This window comes from Scyliorhinus canicula, chromosome 4, assembly GCF_902713615.1.
Source record: "Scyliorhinus canicula chromosome 4, sScyCan1.1, whole genome shotgun sequence".
Taxonomy (NCBI): Eukaryota; Metazoa; Chordata; class Chondrichthyes; order Carcharhiniformes; family Scyliorhinidae; genus Scyliorhinus; species Scyliorhinus canicula.
Window position 1 is genome coordinate 216,683,434 of NC_052149.1, and position 15,118 is coordinate 216,698,551.

The 15,118-nt window shown below is 46.0% G+C and overlaps 1 protein-coding gene across 17 annotated transcripts in view; it reads right to left on the reverse strand.

The window, feature by feature from the left end:
* LOC119965371 (teneurin-2-like) overlaps positions 1-15,118 on the reverse strand; it is a 3,273,255-nt gene that overhangs the window by 2,008,758 nt on the left and 1,249,379 nt on the right. The window lies entirely within an intron of this gene.

Sequence of the window (15,118 nt, forward strand, 5' to 3'; positions counted from 1 at the left end):
ATGGGTCTGAGTACAGTATCACCCACAAAGTGACGTAAGGGCCAGTAAGTCTAGTGTTGGACAGAGCCATGGGGACTAACAAGCATGGAGTCACCTCCAAGCTTAAACCCTTCACTCTAAGTATGTATGTTGTAGTTAATATTTTTCCCGCTTCTGGACTGTGATAGAAAGATTCAACAACGCTCGTTAAGAAAACAAAGCTAAGCTTTATTTATGAATTACAACTGTCTGCATGCAGAAATGGCTGAAACTTGGAGTCGGAGAGCAGTCAAATACAAACTGCTGGGTCCGTCCCAAGTCTGCGCTATTATAGAGAAATATAACGATATTTATACATTATAGAATCAAGATAATATGAATGCAGCTTGGTCAGGAATTTGATCAAAAGTAAAACATAAGCAATATCATAAAACTGGCGTCACCTTGCTGACCTTTAGAGGACTCGGGGTCTCATATCATTATCTTGTCTTTTGATCACATGTTTAAGAAACGGAGCAGACTTGTTTAAGTATCCAAAGAGACGAGTTCTAGCTTATCTTGTGTATTTAGACTGCTCTGGGTTATGACGACTAAGTTTTATACGAGTTTAGAGTCAGCCAGTTTTCGGGTCAAGTTGACCTTTTCTGCTTGAATTTGTGCCTTAGGTTATGCAAAGTTAGTTTAAATTTCATTGTACCAAGAAACTTGACTAGTTTTCCCATCATGCCATTATTTGCTTCGCACAACACCACATGTATACAGTTTTTGTAGTTAACAAATGCATAGTTAACCTACTTAAGACTGCAAAGCCTTCAAAATGCAGGAAATGTACAGGGAGCAGCATCAACCTCCATGTATGGCCTCATTTGATCTCGCAAAAGCCTCTGACTCTGTCAACTGTGAGGGATTGTGGAACGTACTTCTCAAATTTGACTGCCCGCAGAAACTCATCACCATTCAGGCCTGCTTCACGATGACATGCAAGCCGTGATCCTCACCAACAGAACCACCACAAACCCAATACGTTTGCAAACTGGGGTCAAATAGGGCTGCATCATTGCACCAATGCTCATCTCCATCTTTCTCACCCCATCACCCTGAAGCTTCCCTTTGGAGTGGAGCTAACCTACCGGACAAGTGGGAAACTGTTCAACCTCCAACACCTCCAGGACAGAACCAAGACCTCAACTTCTGTCATTGCGCTGCAGCATGCAGAAGACACCTGTGTACGCACACACCCGGAGGCCTATCTACAAACCACCATCGATGCACTCACCAAGGCATATGAGGGAATGGGACTCAGACTGAAGATCCGGAAAACAAAGATTATCTACCAGCCCACTCCTGCCACAAAAAACTGTCCCCGACCATCAAGAACCCCATGGCAATGTGGATAATTTCCCATACCTCAAGGGCCTCCAAACTCCAGTGCCTGTTCCGGTACACTGAGGGAGAATTCAGAATGCCCAATTCACCTAACAAGCATATCTTTCAGGACGAGTGAGAGGACACCACAATACTTGTATATTTGTACATATTTTGTAGATATATATATATATTTATTCATATATTTGTAGAAATCTTTGCCATCAGTCTTTTTATTCTGATCTAGTTTACTCTCATAATCTATCTTACTTTTCTTTATAGCTTTTTTCATGGCTTTCTGTTGATCACTAAAGATGTCCCAATCCTCTAGTTTCCCACAAATCTTTGCCACTTTGTATGCCTTTTCTTTCAATTTCTGACTCTCCTTTATTTCCTTAGACATTCATGGCTGATTATCTTTTCTGCTACAGTCAGGAATAGGGTGGAGGCATGGGCTTAAATAGGGTGCTCTGTCCAAGGGCCAGTGCAGACTCGATGGGCCAAATGGCTTCCTTCTGCACTGTAGAGATTTTATGATTCTATGCTTCTAAGGCTCCAAGCACCTCGAGCATCACAGGGTGGAGCATACAGAGGCCAACCGTAAACAGCGGAAAGAGAGCGCAAAATCCAGAGCATCCCACTCACTCATCTCATCAAACACCACCTGTGGATCTAGGATTACACTATCCAACCACCGCAAAACCCACCTCCAGAGAGTGGAAGCAAGTCATCCCTGACCCTGAGCGACTGCCCAAGGAGACCGAGCACAAAGGAAGATGGTTATGGTTGTTGGAGGTCAGCCACTTCATTTGTAGGACATCACTTGGGGGTAGTGTCCTTGGGCCAAGCGTCTTCATTTGCTCATCAATGAACTTTCTTCCATCATAAGATCAGAAGTAGGGATGCAAAATGTTCAGCAACACTTGCTCAGATAATGAAACAGTCCATGTCCAAATGCAGCAAGGCATGGATAATATCCAGGCTTAGGCTGACAAGGGCAAGTTATATTTGTGCTACATAAGTGCTAGGCAATGACCTTCTCCTGCAAGAGTGAATCTAACTGATGGAACCATCAATTCACTAGACACGTGCTTTAAGATATGAACAGTGGTTTTAATTTACTTACAACAGAGCCAGCCTGTTCTGCGTTGAACTCTCGATAAACTGAACGACTGGCTCTGAGCATTGGTATTTATACAGCAGTCCAGGGGGAGGAGTCGTGGGCGGAGCCAAGGGTGGAGCCCTGTACAGACTACTCCCCCTAGTGGTCGGGCAACGCAACTGCGCTTACAAATGCATGGTCTCGTGTATATACAATACAGTGTGAATTACGGAGTTACATTCACCACACTAACCATCACCTCTTAACATTCAATGGCATTGCCATCGTTGAATCCTCCACAGTCAACATCCTGGGGATAACCATTTATCAGATACTCAGCAGGGCCAGTCATACAAATACTGTGGGTACCAGGGCAGGTCAGAGGCTAGGAATCCTGTGTCAGGTAACTCACCTCCTGACTTCCCAAAAACATGTTCAACGTCTTCAAGACATAAGCCAGAAGTGTGATGGAATATTCTCCACTTCCCTGAATGAATGCAACTCCAAAAACACTCAAGAAGCTCAACATCACCCAGGAGAAAGCTGCCCACTTGTTTAACACCTCATTCACCACATTAAACATTCACTCCCTCCGCCACTGAGGATCTGGCAGCCGTGTGTACCACATACAAGATGCACTGCAGGAACTCAACAAGGGGCAGCACCTTCCAAACCCACGACCACTACCATCTAGAAGGACAAGGGCAGCAGACACATGGGAACATCATCATCTGGAAGTTCCCCTCCCTGCCACTCACTATCTTGGCTTGGGAATATATTGGCGTTCCTTCTTTGTCACTGGATCAAAACCGTGGAATTCCTTCCCGAACAGCACAGTGAGTGTACCTGTACCACATGGGCGACAGAGGTTCAAGAAGGCTGCTTAGCACTACCACATTCTCAAGGTCAGTTAGAAGTGGACAATAAATTCTGGATCAGCCAGTGATGCCTAGATCCTGTAAATCAATTTAAAAAAAAACAATGCTGACATTTCAAAGTACTTCATGTGAAATTGTTTGGGATGTGCTGGTGTCATGAAAGGCACAATATAAATGTGAATCTTTCTTTTCTTCCTTTTAAATGACAATAAACCTCAGCAACAAGGAAAACTAAACATGATCCACTTTGAAGTTGTGAGACACGACAGTACTCTTGCAGAGCTATCGTTGAATGTTTGCAACTGTGGGGGAAGTGGATGGAAGCAACACAAAACCTAAAATAAGAGGGTCTATCAAACCTAAAGGAAGAGGCATCAAGTGTCTCCCAGCAGCTGTTTCAAACTAATTGGAGGAGCATGAACATTTTGCACACTATGATGGGTGAATGGGCTGAATAGAAAACCAGAGACAGGCATATCATCAAATTGTTTTTAAAACGCAGAGAAATACAAATTCAGTTTTGCACATTCAGTTTGAGAGCATTTCTTTTCCCTTGCACTCGCCACATTATTCTTTTCTATTCGAGCTGCTCATTCAATCGCTTCTCTCATGCTCTATCACCACCTCACTTCCCATGCCTGCAATTCTATTCACGGGCTTGGCTTCCTACTTTAAGACATACTGGAAGGTGTATACGTCAATGACTTCAGTCACAAGTCATATTGATCTCTCTGAAATGCTGGAGCTGGACGAAGGGGATAGTGTCGCTCACATATCATGTTCTCGAAGAAAGTGAGGATTTTCTTTAAAATTCCACCACAGCATAACCTTTTCCGAATATGCTGCCGATGGGATTTTATCAGTCATTTGCTCGGAATGGCTGAATTGCACAATTTATTTTCTTTCCCATTAGGTCTTCAAACCCGCATCATCACTTTTAATCTCACCTCAAACAAGTGCAAGTATGGACCCAGAAACATGTTTAATTTTCCAATCCATTCCCATCGACTGTTCCCCACACCTCACTGTCCACTTCTTCCCTTCCTCCACTGCTGCGAAACATTTGCATAAGGTGCTAAACCAGGGCCCTGCTGGGCCGTTAAAGATCCAAGCGCACAATTCTGAAGAGGAACAGGGGAGTTCACTGGGCTGTGCTGGGTAATATCTATCTCTCAACCAACATCATTAAAAGTAGATAGTCTGGTCTTGTCACATCTCATTGTAGAAGCTCGCTGTATGGAAAATTAGCTGCCGCATTGCTCACATCCAATAGTGACGACACATCAGAAGAGTGCTTGTTTGGCCTAGAAGGTGCTTTGGGACATTCTGAGGTGTAATATGAATGCAAGATTGTCCTGCTTTTTCTACAGTGGCCCCCAAAATTGTTAAGCACCAGAGTCCCCCAGACTCAAGGGCTGGATTCTCCGCAACCCCACGCCGAAGTCACGCCGGTGCGGGGGCGGAGAATCCACTTTCACACCGGAATCGGGTCTGGCGCCGGTTCCACGATTCTCCGGGACCCGGAAATCGGCATGACCGTGGAGAACGGCGCGCGGCTGGGGGCCCATTGACAGAGGCCCGCCCAGCAATCCTCCGCTCCCGACTGGCCGAGTTCCCGATGGCGCGGAACTAACCACCTATTGCCGTTCGGGATGCTGCCGTGGCAGCTGCGGACTAAGTCCACGGCCGCCCTGGTCGGGGTGTGGGGATCGGACACCGGGGGGGCGTTATAGGCAGCTGGGGATTAGATCCGCGCAGTTAGATGCTCGGGTGCATGGCTGATCGGGGAGGTCTAATTTTTCTGTCTGCCTGTGTGGTCCGAGTCCGCCATGAAGATTGCGCGGACCCCCAACCGGAAGTGCGGGGGCCCGTATCCGCAGCTAAAGCTGTGAGATTTACTCTGGGGCCCTCTTAGGCCCCTACAGGGCATTGAATTAGCTCAACTTGTTTATCGGAATTTCTGGAGTAAAACTCCACCGTTTCTCTGGCGGCGTGGGGACGTCATCCCATTTTGGGAGAATCGAGCCCCAGATCTCATTAATCACAACATGAAAATCTCCAACTAATATTTCAACAAATAACCTGAGAGCTTCCTTTTTAGTTTTCCTGGCAGCAGACCATGTGGTTGAGTACGTTTCTTCTGGTCAAGTAAGATTTCATGACTTTTCTGAACATCAGTAATAAATTCTCACAAAATCAATAAAATGACATAAAAACTCAGAGATTCTCAAAACACCACTTCCCTGGTTGTCTTAACACTGGGTTGTATTGCACATTAAAGAAACTCCTGGAGTGCGATTCAGTGGCCTCATCGCATCTGGATTGATGTTGGGTCGAGGCCATTGAACCTCGCGAGAGGCTTCGCAGGAGATTCGCAATGCTCGAAACCTCAACGGAGTCACGTGAGGCATCGCGATCTGGATTACGCTCTTGCTGGCTGAGATTCAGGCTTAGATATTTAAACGATCCTTGAGGCTCATTAAAATACCTGTTCGCCAGATTCACCGGCCTCGCTAGCGAGGCCTCAACCAGGCACCATTTGGTACTGGCTCATATTGTCGTGATCCAGTTGTGATGGCACCTGGGGGAGGGGTCTCGTGGGGAGTTGAGGCTCCTGGCACTCAGGGCATTGGAGTGGCATGGTCAGTGTGCCAAGATGGCAGTGGCAAGGTTCCCTGGTGTCAGGTTGCACAGGCCAGGGGTTGGTCTGGAGGGGTTGGCCAGGGCTGTCTGGTAAAATGGCGCCTCGATCTGTGGTTTGTTCAGCTAGCCAGTGCAGGAAATGACTTAAAGAGTGGCCTTGATGGAGAGTTCATCACTGGGACCAAACAAGATGACAAAGTGCTGCTGAATAGCAGCATCCCACTGAATCATGCCCATGGTGTTGGGTCAAGCCTTATGATTAGATAATTACAAAATAACGAGTTGGCAGCAACGGTGAAATGATTTAGTAATTATTCCACAGTACAAAACGATTGCAACAAAATATTGAACCAAATGCAACCTCTATCCTTGCCAGGTTAGTCTGGCAGGGTTCTCGAAACACAATGCCGAGAACTGGAAATAACTTCATCAAGAAGTTTCCAGTTTCTGTCAGGGCTGTCTGGGAATTCGATAAAGCAGGCAAGAGGCCCTCATTTGCCAGAAACATCAAACAAATTAAGTATGAGGGATCTGGAGAAGCTCGGGCAATTGTTGGATTCCTCAAATATTATCTTTTTAAAATTTAACATTCATCATGTAAAATTGCTCAAATTAGGTTTTTGGAAGAATCTGTTGGTTAGCTTTTCCCGTGGGCATCGAGATCTTGACATCACAAATGCGTGCAGGTCCTGAGCCAATGCACAGCCTCAGTACATCCATGTGAGGTAACCTTGTGATTGGTTCCCTCCATGTTTCCTGTCCAATTAAGGACAATGGGTGGGATTGCAGTGTAAGAGGCTCAATGAGAGGGCCCGCAGCATTGGACGGCCAGCAGCGCCACTGGGAGAGGTGGGCACTGGTGAAGGAGCGAGCTCTTCAAAATGAATGTCTGCTGAACATGCTGCAAAGGAGGCCCAGAGGTGTGAGCTTCTTCGTGAAGTTAATTCCATTCCTGGAACGTTATGCACCTAGCATCCTGCCAGATTCATATTTTAACTTTATGCGTCATTCATTCTCTCTAACCTGGCAGGGGTGAGGGGGATTGCATTTGGTTCAATATTTCAGGTTACATTTTGTACTGTTGGACAGATTCCTGGAATAGTTACCAAGTCAGTTCGGGAGTGATTGTGGCCACAGCTGCAGTAATTTCAGTCTTGCTGCACTGTCATGGAATGTTTGAGAGGAGTGGCTGATGACCATCTGACCTGCTGCCAGAAGGACGCCTTCATATGGTTCGTGGGTTCCAGTCACAATTGGAGAGGGGGCCTTTCTGATGCTGGTAAAGGTCATTGCGCGTGGAATAACAGTCCTACTGGCTGCCCACTTCTGTGGAACCAGCTGCCGATCTTCCTGTCAGGCTGCTCCGTGGAATGTCGGCTCAACGTGGAACAACATCAGGGAACCATCCTAATAAAAATAATAATTGCTTATCGTCACAAGTAGGCTTCAATGAAGTTACTGTGAAAAGCCCCTCGTCGCCACATTCCGGCGCCTGTTCAGGGAGGCCGGTACGGGAATTGAACCCCGCGCTGCTGGCATTGTTCTGCATGGCAAGTCAGCTGTTTCGCCCACTGTGCTAAACCAGCCCCTGGTATCCCGCTATTTTTCTCAGTCCCCTCACCTCCAAACTCATCCCCACGGGGCCTGAAAATGCAGTCCTGTGTGTCAACGCACATACCCTGATTAAAATCTTTGATTTTACAAAAATGCCTAGGAAATGGGTTATCTGAAATCATTTATTGGACAGAATGGTAATTGTGTGCATGCCAGATACTCTGTTGCGAAGCAGTGACTGAATGTCTGAAGGGACTACTATTATGTGCCACGGTTTAAAGAACACCAAAGTATGTCATGGAGTTCACCTGACCCACAACTTTTAATAGATTTTGGTTATGGGGAGCACATGGGCCCACTTTACAGGTGTAATGCAACAGAGATCTAAAGTATGTTTAAACAAAAACAATGTTTATTCTATTAATCCAGATAACATTTTATAAACTCACATCTTATCAACTACCAACACTGATAATCCCCACAGATACAATACTCTACAGGTAACCCTTAATAAATTTCCTAACAAATTCCACAAGTCAAAAAACCCTTTTTAATAAAGACGGTAGGTTTGCATTCCTTACAGAAACAGGTATTACTCTGAAATCATCAAGTGATCTGGAGACATTCTTCAGTAGGCAGAGAGAAAATCAAAATACACCTTCTTGCTTGAATGCAGTTCCCAAACTATCTAAAATGAAAGTAAAACACAAAGTAGCTTCCAGCTCAAAATGAAAGTAAAAGACAGAATCACATTTCAGCTCCACCCACTCAATGACATCACTGCAGCTATTTGATAAACACACTTTTCTTAAAGGGACTCTCACATGACACCTCCCCCAAGAAAAAACTTTAAGATGGTTTCATTTTTCACCTTTTCACTTTCTTTTAAACAACAGTGACAGTAAAGATACTTTTATTGTTTAACAAAACAAAGCACGCAAACATTTAGAATAACATAGGGCGGTATTCTCTCCATCCCACGCCGGGTGGGAGAATTGCCAGGGTGCCGTGAGAATTGCGCCACGCTGCCCCAACCACCACACGTGATTCTCCCAGCCCCCCCCCCCGAAAGCAGCGCCGCGCGAATTGCGCCGGGCCGCTTGGAGAATTCTCCGGCCCGAATGGGTCGCGCGGCCACTCCGGCACGGATAGGGTCCCGCTGGTGCTCTGCACTCCTGGTCGCTGCCAGCGGGAACTCTGCGGGAACGCTCGGGGGTGGGGGGGGGGCCTCCGATCGGGGCCCACCAATCGGCAGGCTGGCCTCTCCCCTCCGGGCCTACATTCCACAGTGGCTGGCCCCTGAACACCCACGCCATATTGCATCGGGACCAGCGTGCATAAGAAGTTCCCCGCGCATCCGCAGGATGGCGCGGCCCAACTGCGCATGCGAAGAATTGAGCTGCCCCAACTGCGCATGCACGGGTTGGTGGGGTGCCCATTTGGCGCTGCATAGGGACTCCGGAGTGGCGTGAACCACTCCAGCGCCATGCTGGCCCCCTGTGGACGGTAAACGGCGTTCACGACGGCACAGGCACCTGGACCGAGGAGCGGAGAATCGCCCCCTTAGTCCATTTTAGTTTTTCTTCCTGCAACTGGAATACAGCCTGATTAACAGTCTCTTTGGACAAAAAGGTCTCTGTACGATCCATCCATTTCTCTAGGCCTCGGCATTTCTCTTGAAGATCAGATACTTTAGTTCAATCCGATCACAGAGCCCCTTGTAATTGTCCAACACATGAGCATTGGTTAATACAGCCTTCAGGCCATCAAATGCCTGTTGACACTCCGCTATCCACTGAAATGTTCTACGCTTCTTTAGCAAGTCCGTTAGTGGAGCGACGATACTGCTAAGGTTTAGCACAAATTTCCGGTAAAATCTACTCATGCCATGAAATCGTATTATTTCCCTTTGTGTCAAGGGTATTGGAAACTCCCCAATAACTTTTTTTTTCCACATCCTATTGGACCATTCGACCCTGTCCGATTGTATGGCCAAGGAAAGTGCCTTGGGCTTTTCCACATTCACTCTTGGCTAGGTTTACCACAAAACCCGTCTCCTGAAATTGATTGACTAACTCCATCAGATGCTTCAAATATTCTTTCCACGTCTGACTGAAAATTACCAGATCGTCGATGTACACCGCACAATTGGGTAATCCTGAAACAACTTTGTTAGTTAACCATTGAAATGTGGCTGGAGTGTTTTTCATGCCAAATGGCATCACTTTGAATTGGTATATACCATCTGGAGTCACAAAAGCTGAAATCGCTTTCACCCTTTTGGATAAAGGTACCTGCCAGTAACCTTTAAGTAAATCCAGTTTGGAAATAAAAGCTGATTGTTCCACTTTCTCAATCCAATCCTCCAAATGTGAGATAGGATAAGAGTCCGTTCTTGTAACTGCATTAACCTTTCTATAGTCCACATACAACCATTGGGTACCGTCTGGTTTTAGTACCATCATTATGGGTGAGCTCCATTGGCTGCAACCCACTTTCAATTTCCTTGTTAACCTGTGCCAATTTTAAAGGGTTATGTCAATATGGATGTTGTTTAATTGGAACAGCATTTCCCACAACTACACCATGTATAGCCATTTTAGTGCTTCCCAACTTGGGTGGTGTAGTTCGAAGTGGAAAGTCATGTGTTAAAAACATGAATGAATCTATCCAACCAGAGTTGGAAATTGTAAATGGGTCAAATTTGTAGGAGGGGATCTTTCACAAAATCTGCAGCAGAATCACCAGTGAGGGGTGATATTATACTGTGATAGAACTCCACTGTGGTTGCAATACTCAGAACACCTGAAAATGTGTGGGGCGGTGATTCCATTCAGTGTGAGTCCTATTGCGTGCTTTGAGTCTCTGGCATCAGGCAGAAAAATTGGACCATAGCCCACACTTGCCAGCAAGGGGATCTGCTTGCCGATTTTATTGCAGGCAACCTCTTAATTAGCCGCACCCAGGCCCACCATTGTCTGAAGGATTGTGAGTAGTTTCCTGAATGTTGCCGGCCCAATCAGGGAGTCAGCAACTCTGAAGCACCAGCAACGCCCCTGGGAGGAGTGGGTGCTGAAGCAGGTTGGGAACGTTGGGCCACCTCAAAAATGGAAGCACCCTCAGACAAGTAGGTACAAATTAGGGGGATAGGGGCAGTAAGCTCTCCGGGACACAGTGCAAACCCTTCAGGAGTTGTGGGGGCTATCCTTTGTGCCTACCGAGCCCACTGTTGGGCATGGTCCTCCGGTTGCTGCAGTGAAACAACCACTATGAAGCTCACAGCCTTCCCTTTGGAAGGCAAAATGCTGCCAGTCCTGAGAAATTAGAGAAGAGAGCCTTTAATCCTACAAACTGGCTTCCTACCTATATAGTGTGGACAGCAAACCCACCTCACAGACCATCCCTGGGAAAACTCACCAACGCGGTTCTCTGCAAAAATTCCTATTCCCTTACCTCTGTTCTGCCATCTGTGGGCTGGTTAAATTCAATCCATTTCTCATGGCAGTAGAAAGTGTCAAGAGGGGGAACCACAGTTGATTTCTATCCCCACTCCCTGCCCCTCCATGCCCCAATGCCACTTCAACCAAAGATGCAGCGTCCAATTGTGGCACGCTGTCAGCTATCTCAACTGTTCATCAAACCCACGGCAAGCTGAAAGAAGAGCCTTGGGGGCTTCCTGATCTGAACCACCTGGAGAAAAGATGCTCCCTAAGGGCTACCGACTTCTTTCTGCGCACGTGAAGAGTGTCCTCTTGGGCCTGAGAGCCATTGCCTTTAGGAGAAGAGCAGAGAAAATTGCCGGCTTGTTTTATTTTACAAATTATATAAGTTACCATCTGGCCTGTAGTTTACAGACGTATAATTTTGCAGTGTATTACCATTAAATAAAAAGGCTGTTTTCTGTCTTTTTTCTTTCTCCTGCTGTCTATCTTACTGACAGATCAGAGGGCACAGAGAGTCTCCGAGGTGGTGCCATCAGTTTATCATCAGCTGATTGTGAATTCTCTTTCAAGGTTTGAACAACAAGAGTCCAGGTGCATTATACATTAACACCCTGCATCTCAAATGCATTGAGATTCATTGGAATTGTTGTCGAGCATTTTCCTCCCCTGAATTTGATAATAATTAAATGTAGCATGTACCCTGATATCTGACTACTCCATCTGGCTTTAATTTGCCTCCAGTATTCAGAAATCCACAGACTCAGGGGTCTCTTTATTTTTCCCTACTTGACTAATGTAAAGTTTGCAGCAGACTTTGATTAATACTTTAAAAGATTTAACTCATTTTAATTGTGGTGGGTTTAAAAAAAAAAAGATTTCAGCATTTTCTCATTTTAAATGAAAAACAACGGCAAACAGCGAAGCAGAAGCGACCGTAGGGAAAACGATGCAGCTCAAGGTCTAAGCAGGAAAGAAAAGCATGACAGATCTCAAGGTAATTATGGGCAACACTGTACGAATAAATAAATCTGAGCTGTTTCCCAGCTTAATTGTACCTCATTTCCTGTCTCTTTCCAACCGTTTCTACCTCGTTGACATTACATAATCTTTATCGACTGTGTAACATATTGTTCTCCTGTTTGCTGGTTGTACAAATTACACAAATAGAGGAAACAAAGCTTTCACCAGTAATGGCCACTCTTTCCCACTTGTTGGCCACATAATATTCCAAGATTAATTAGCAAGTCAGGTGGCCTGTTCCCATTGTCTTCCAACGGCATGCTGCAGGAGTTGTATTTGGCGATTTCCCCTTCATCTCAAAACTTTTTTGCTGCTGGGGGAGGGGGTTATGAGCGGGGAGGGGACGGGAGAGGTTCATGTCTCAGTTACGCACTGCCTCACAGTGATCCCACCCTGAGCAGTGCTCACTACATTGAGGAATCCATCACCTGCACCTTCAAATAAGTTATGATGTGGAGATGCCGGCGTTGGACTGGGGTGAGCACAGTAAGAAGTCTTACAACACCAGGTTAAAGTCCAAAAGGTTTGTTTCAAACACGAGCTTTCGGAGCGCAGCTCCTTCCTCAATTCCTCAAATAAGTTGTCACCACAATGTATCCCGCCGGCTATGATACTATTTGTGCCTTATATTCTTCATACCAGAGATCAAGTGTAGTCTTGCAGCCCAAATTTGCAACGTTCTCAAGTGATGGGGAAAATCTGCAGCAACAATAGCAATGTAAACCTTCCCCGGCCACTGTCCCAGACTGAATGAATCTGAACTCGTTCAACCTGTCTGGTTGGACAGCCAGCTGAGCTTCCCACTCCACATTCTCTCCAACATTAAGGCTGCCTTCTTCCACCTCTTATAATATTGTCCATCTTCACCCCTGCCTCAACCTACCTGTTGTTAAAAATCCTCCGCCATGCTTTTGCTACCTCCACTCTCAAGTTTTAGTTCTTTCTAAATCAGCTTCCCATTCCTCATAAACGTAAGCTCACGCAAAACTCTGCTCTCCAACATGCTAATTTCTGAGTTTCTGTGAAGCACCATTTACCAAAAGCAATATAAAGTTGGAGGTTGTTCTTGCTGTAATAATCCATAAATTACAATAGCTTGTCAGGATGAGGGTACCTCACCGCAACTTTGCAGATAGTTGGACCCCCTTGCAAGGATAACCTCATTATTAACAAAATTAACCCTCGGACTAAAGCTTTGAAAGTTCAACAGATACTTTCATGTGCAATTAATGTTGGAGTTTCTCCTTTGACTTTTGTAAAGATTGCTCCTTTTCTGTCCTGTGGTCTGTAGATACAAATTAATTTTATCTTGCAAAAGCTGTATTGATTTTTTACTATCAAATGTTGTTGCTGTACATTGTGACAAGCATTGCAAATCATTGGTAATTTGCCAGAAGCTCATATTCTTCCCTTTTTATTTACGTGATAAATCTTGTAAGTGGACCAGCAGTTACTGATATTTTCCCCCATTGTTGTATCATGTTTCACTGTTCCAACCTTTTCCACGGTTTAGTCACTTGCTTTTCTAATCCACATCCACCTTGGCCTGGACTTTCACTGGAGACTGAGATAGTGCAATCCACAGTGAGTGTTCTGAAGTAACTCTTCAATGACTGACCATCCCCCCGGGCCAGCTTTCCCTCATTCTTCCACAGGGAATTGCCAAGATGGATCATGGTCACACTCCATGAGTGCAGGGGTGGATTTTCATCTCGGAGGTGAGTCTTGTCAGGCAGGATTAATCCTGTTGTTGCAATTCCACGTCTATTGCAAGGCTTCCGGGAAATTGGGGTTTTCAGCAGCCATAGCTTTGATTGACTGGGAGATGTGCATGATGGGCTAGAGGTGGCAGGCTCGACACAGGGATGGGAACAGGATGATGCTGGAGTGGGCAGGTTAAAAGGGGTTATGAGGAGTCATGGGGAATGGATAGAGGGGCATGGGTTGACATAGGGGGTATTAGAGGCCAGGGCGGGGGGTATACGTTGGCATGGATGAGGCATGGGGCATGTGTTGGGTGTTGATGGGGTCTGAGAGATGAGGGCTGGAGGGCTTTTTTTTGTTTTGATCTTTTTAAAAATAACTTAAACTAAGTGCTGGAGAACACAGGCAGGCCTTCTGCCCAGTCCACAGCCCATCTCTGCAGCTGGCAGCCTCTGTACTGGTTCCGAGGATGGCAGGCCCAACTTCCAATCCAGTGTGCAGCCCAAACCCCCCTGCCCCGAACAAAAATATCAACTGCAGGTGGCCATTTTTAAAAAGCCAGGTGCTCTTCAGGTGCTTTGGGTGGCATGATAGCACAATGGTTAGCACTGCTGCCTCACAGCACCAGGTACCCGGGTTCAATTCTGACATGGGTGGGTGGGAGGTATACAAGACCATAAGACATAGGAGCAGAATTAGGCCACTTGGCCCATCGAATCTGCTCCCCCATTCAATCATGGCTGGTGTTTTCTCATCCCCATTCTCCTGCCTTCTGCCCATAACCCCTGATCTCCTTAAGTTGTATACTATCTGTGTGGACTTTGTATGTTCTCCCCTTATATGTGTGGGTTTCCTCCGACTGCCCAGTTTCCTCCCAGCGTCCAAAAATGTGCAGGGTAGAGGGATTGGCCATGCTAAATTGCCCTTAGTGTCCAGAGTTTGGATGGGCTTGTGGGATGGGGTGGGGTAGGTGGAAGGGCTAGATGGGGTGCTCTCTGGAGGATTGGTGCAGACTTGGTGGCCATGCTTAATTGTCCTTAGTGTCCAAACAGGCTAGGTGGGGTTACTGGGTTACGGGGATAGGGTGAAGACATGGGCTTAAAAAGTGTGCTTTTTCCAAAGGCCTATGCACACTCGATGGGCCGAATGACCTTCTTCTGCACTATAGATTCTATGCTTAAATGCTTCAATTGAACCTGCCTCCACCACACTCCCAGGCAGAGCATTTCAAACCCCAACAATTCGCTGCATTCTCCTCATATCGCTTTTGCTCATTACTTTGAATCTGTGCTCTCTTGTTATCGATGGTTTCTTTAGTAGGAACAGTTTCTCCTTATCTACTGAGTCCAGCCTCCTCAGGATTTTGAATAGCTCTATCAAATCTCCCCTCAATCTTTGATTATCCAGGGGAAACTATTCTAACTTCTATA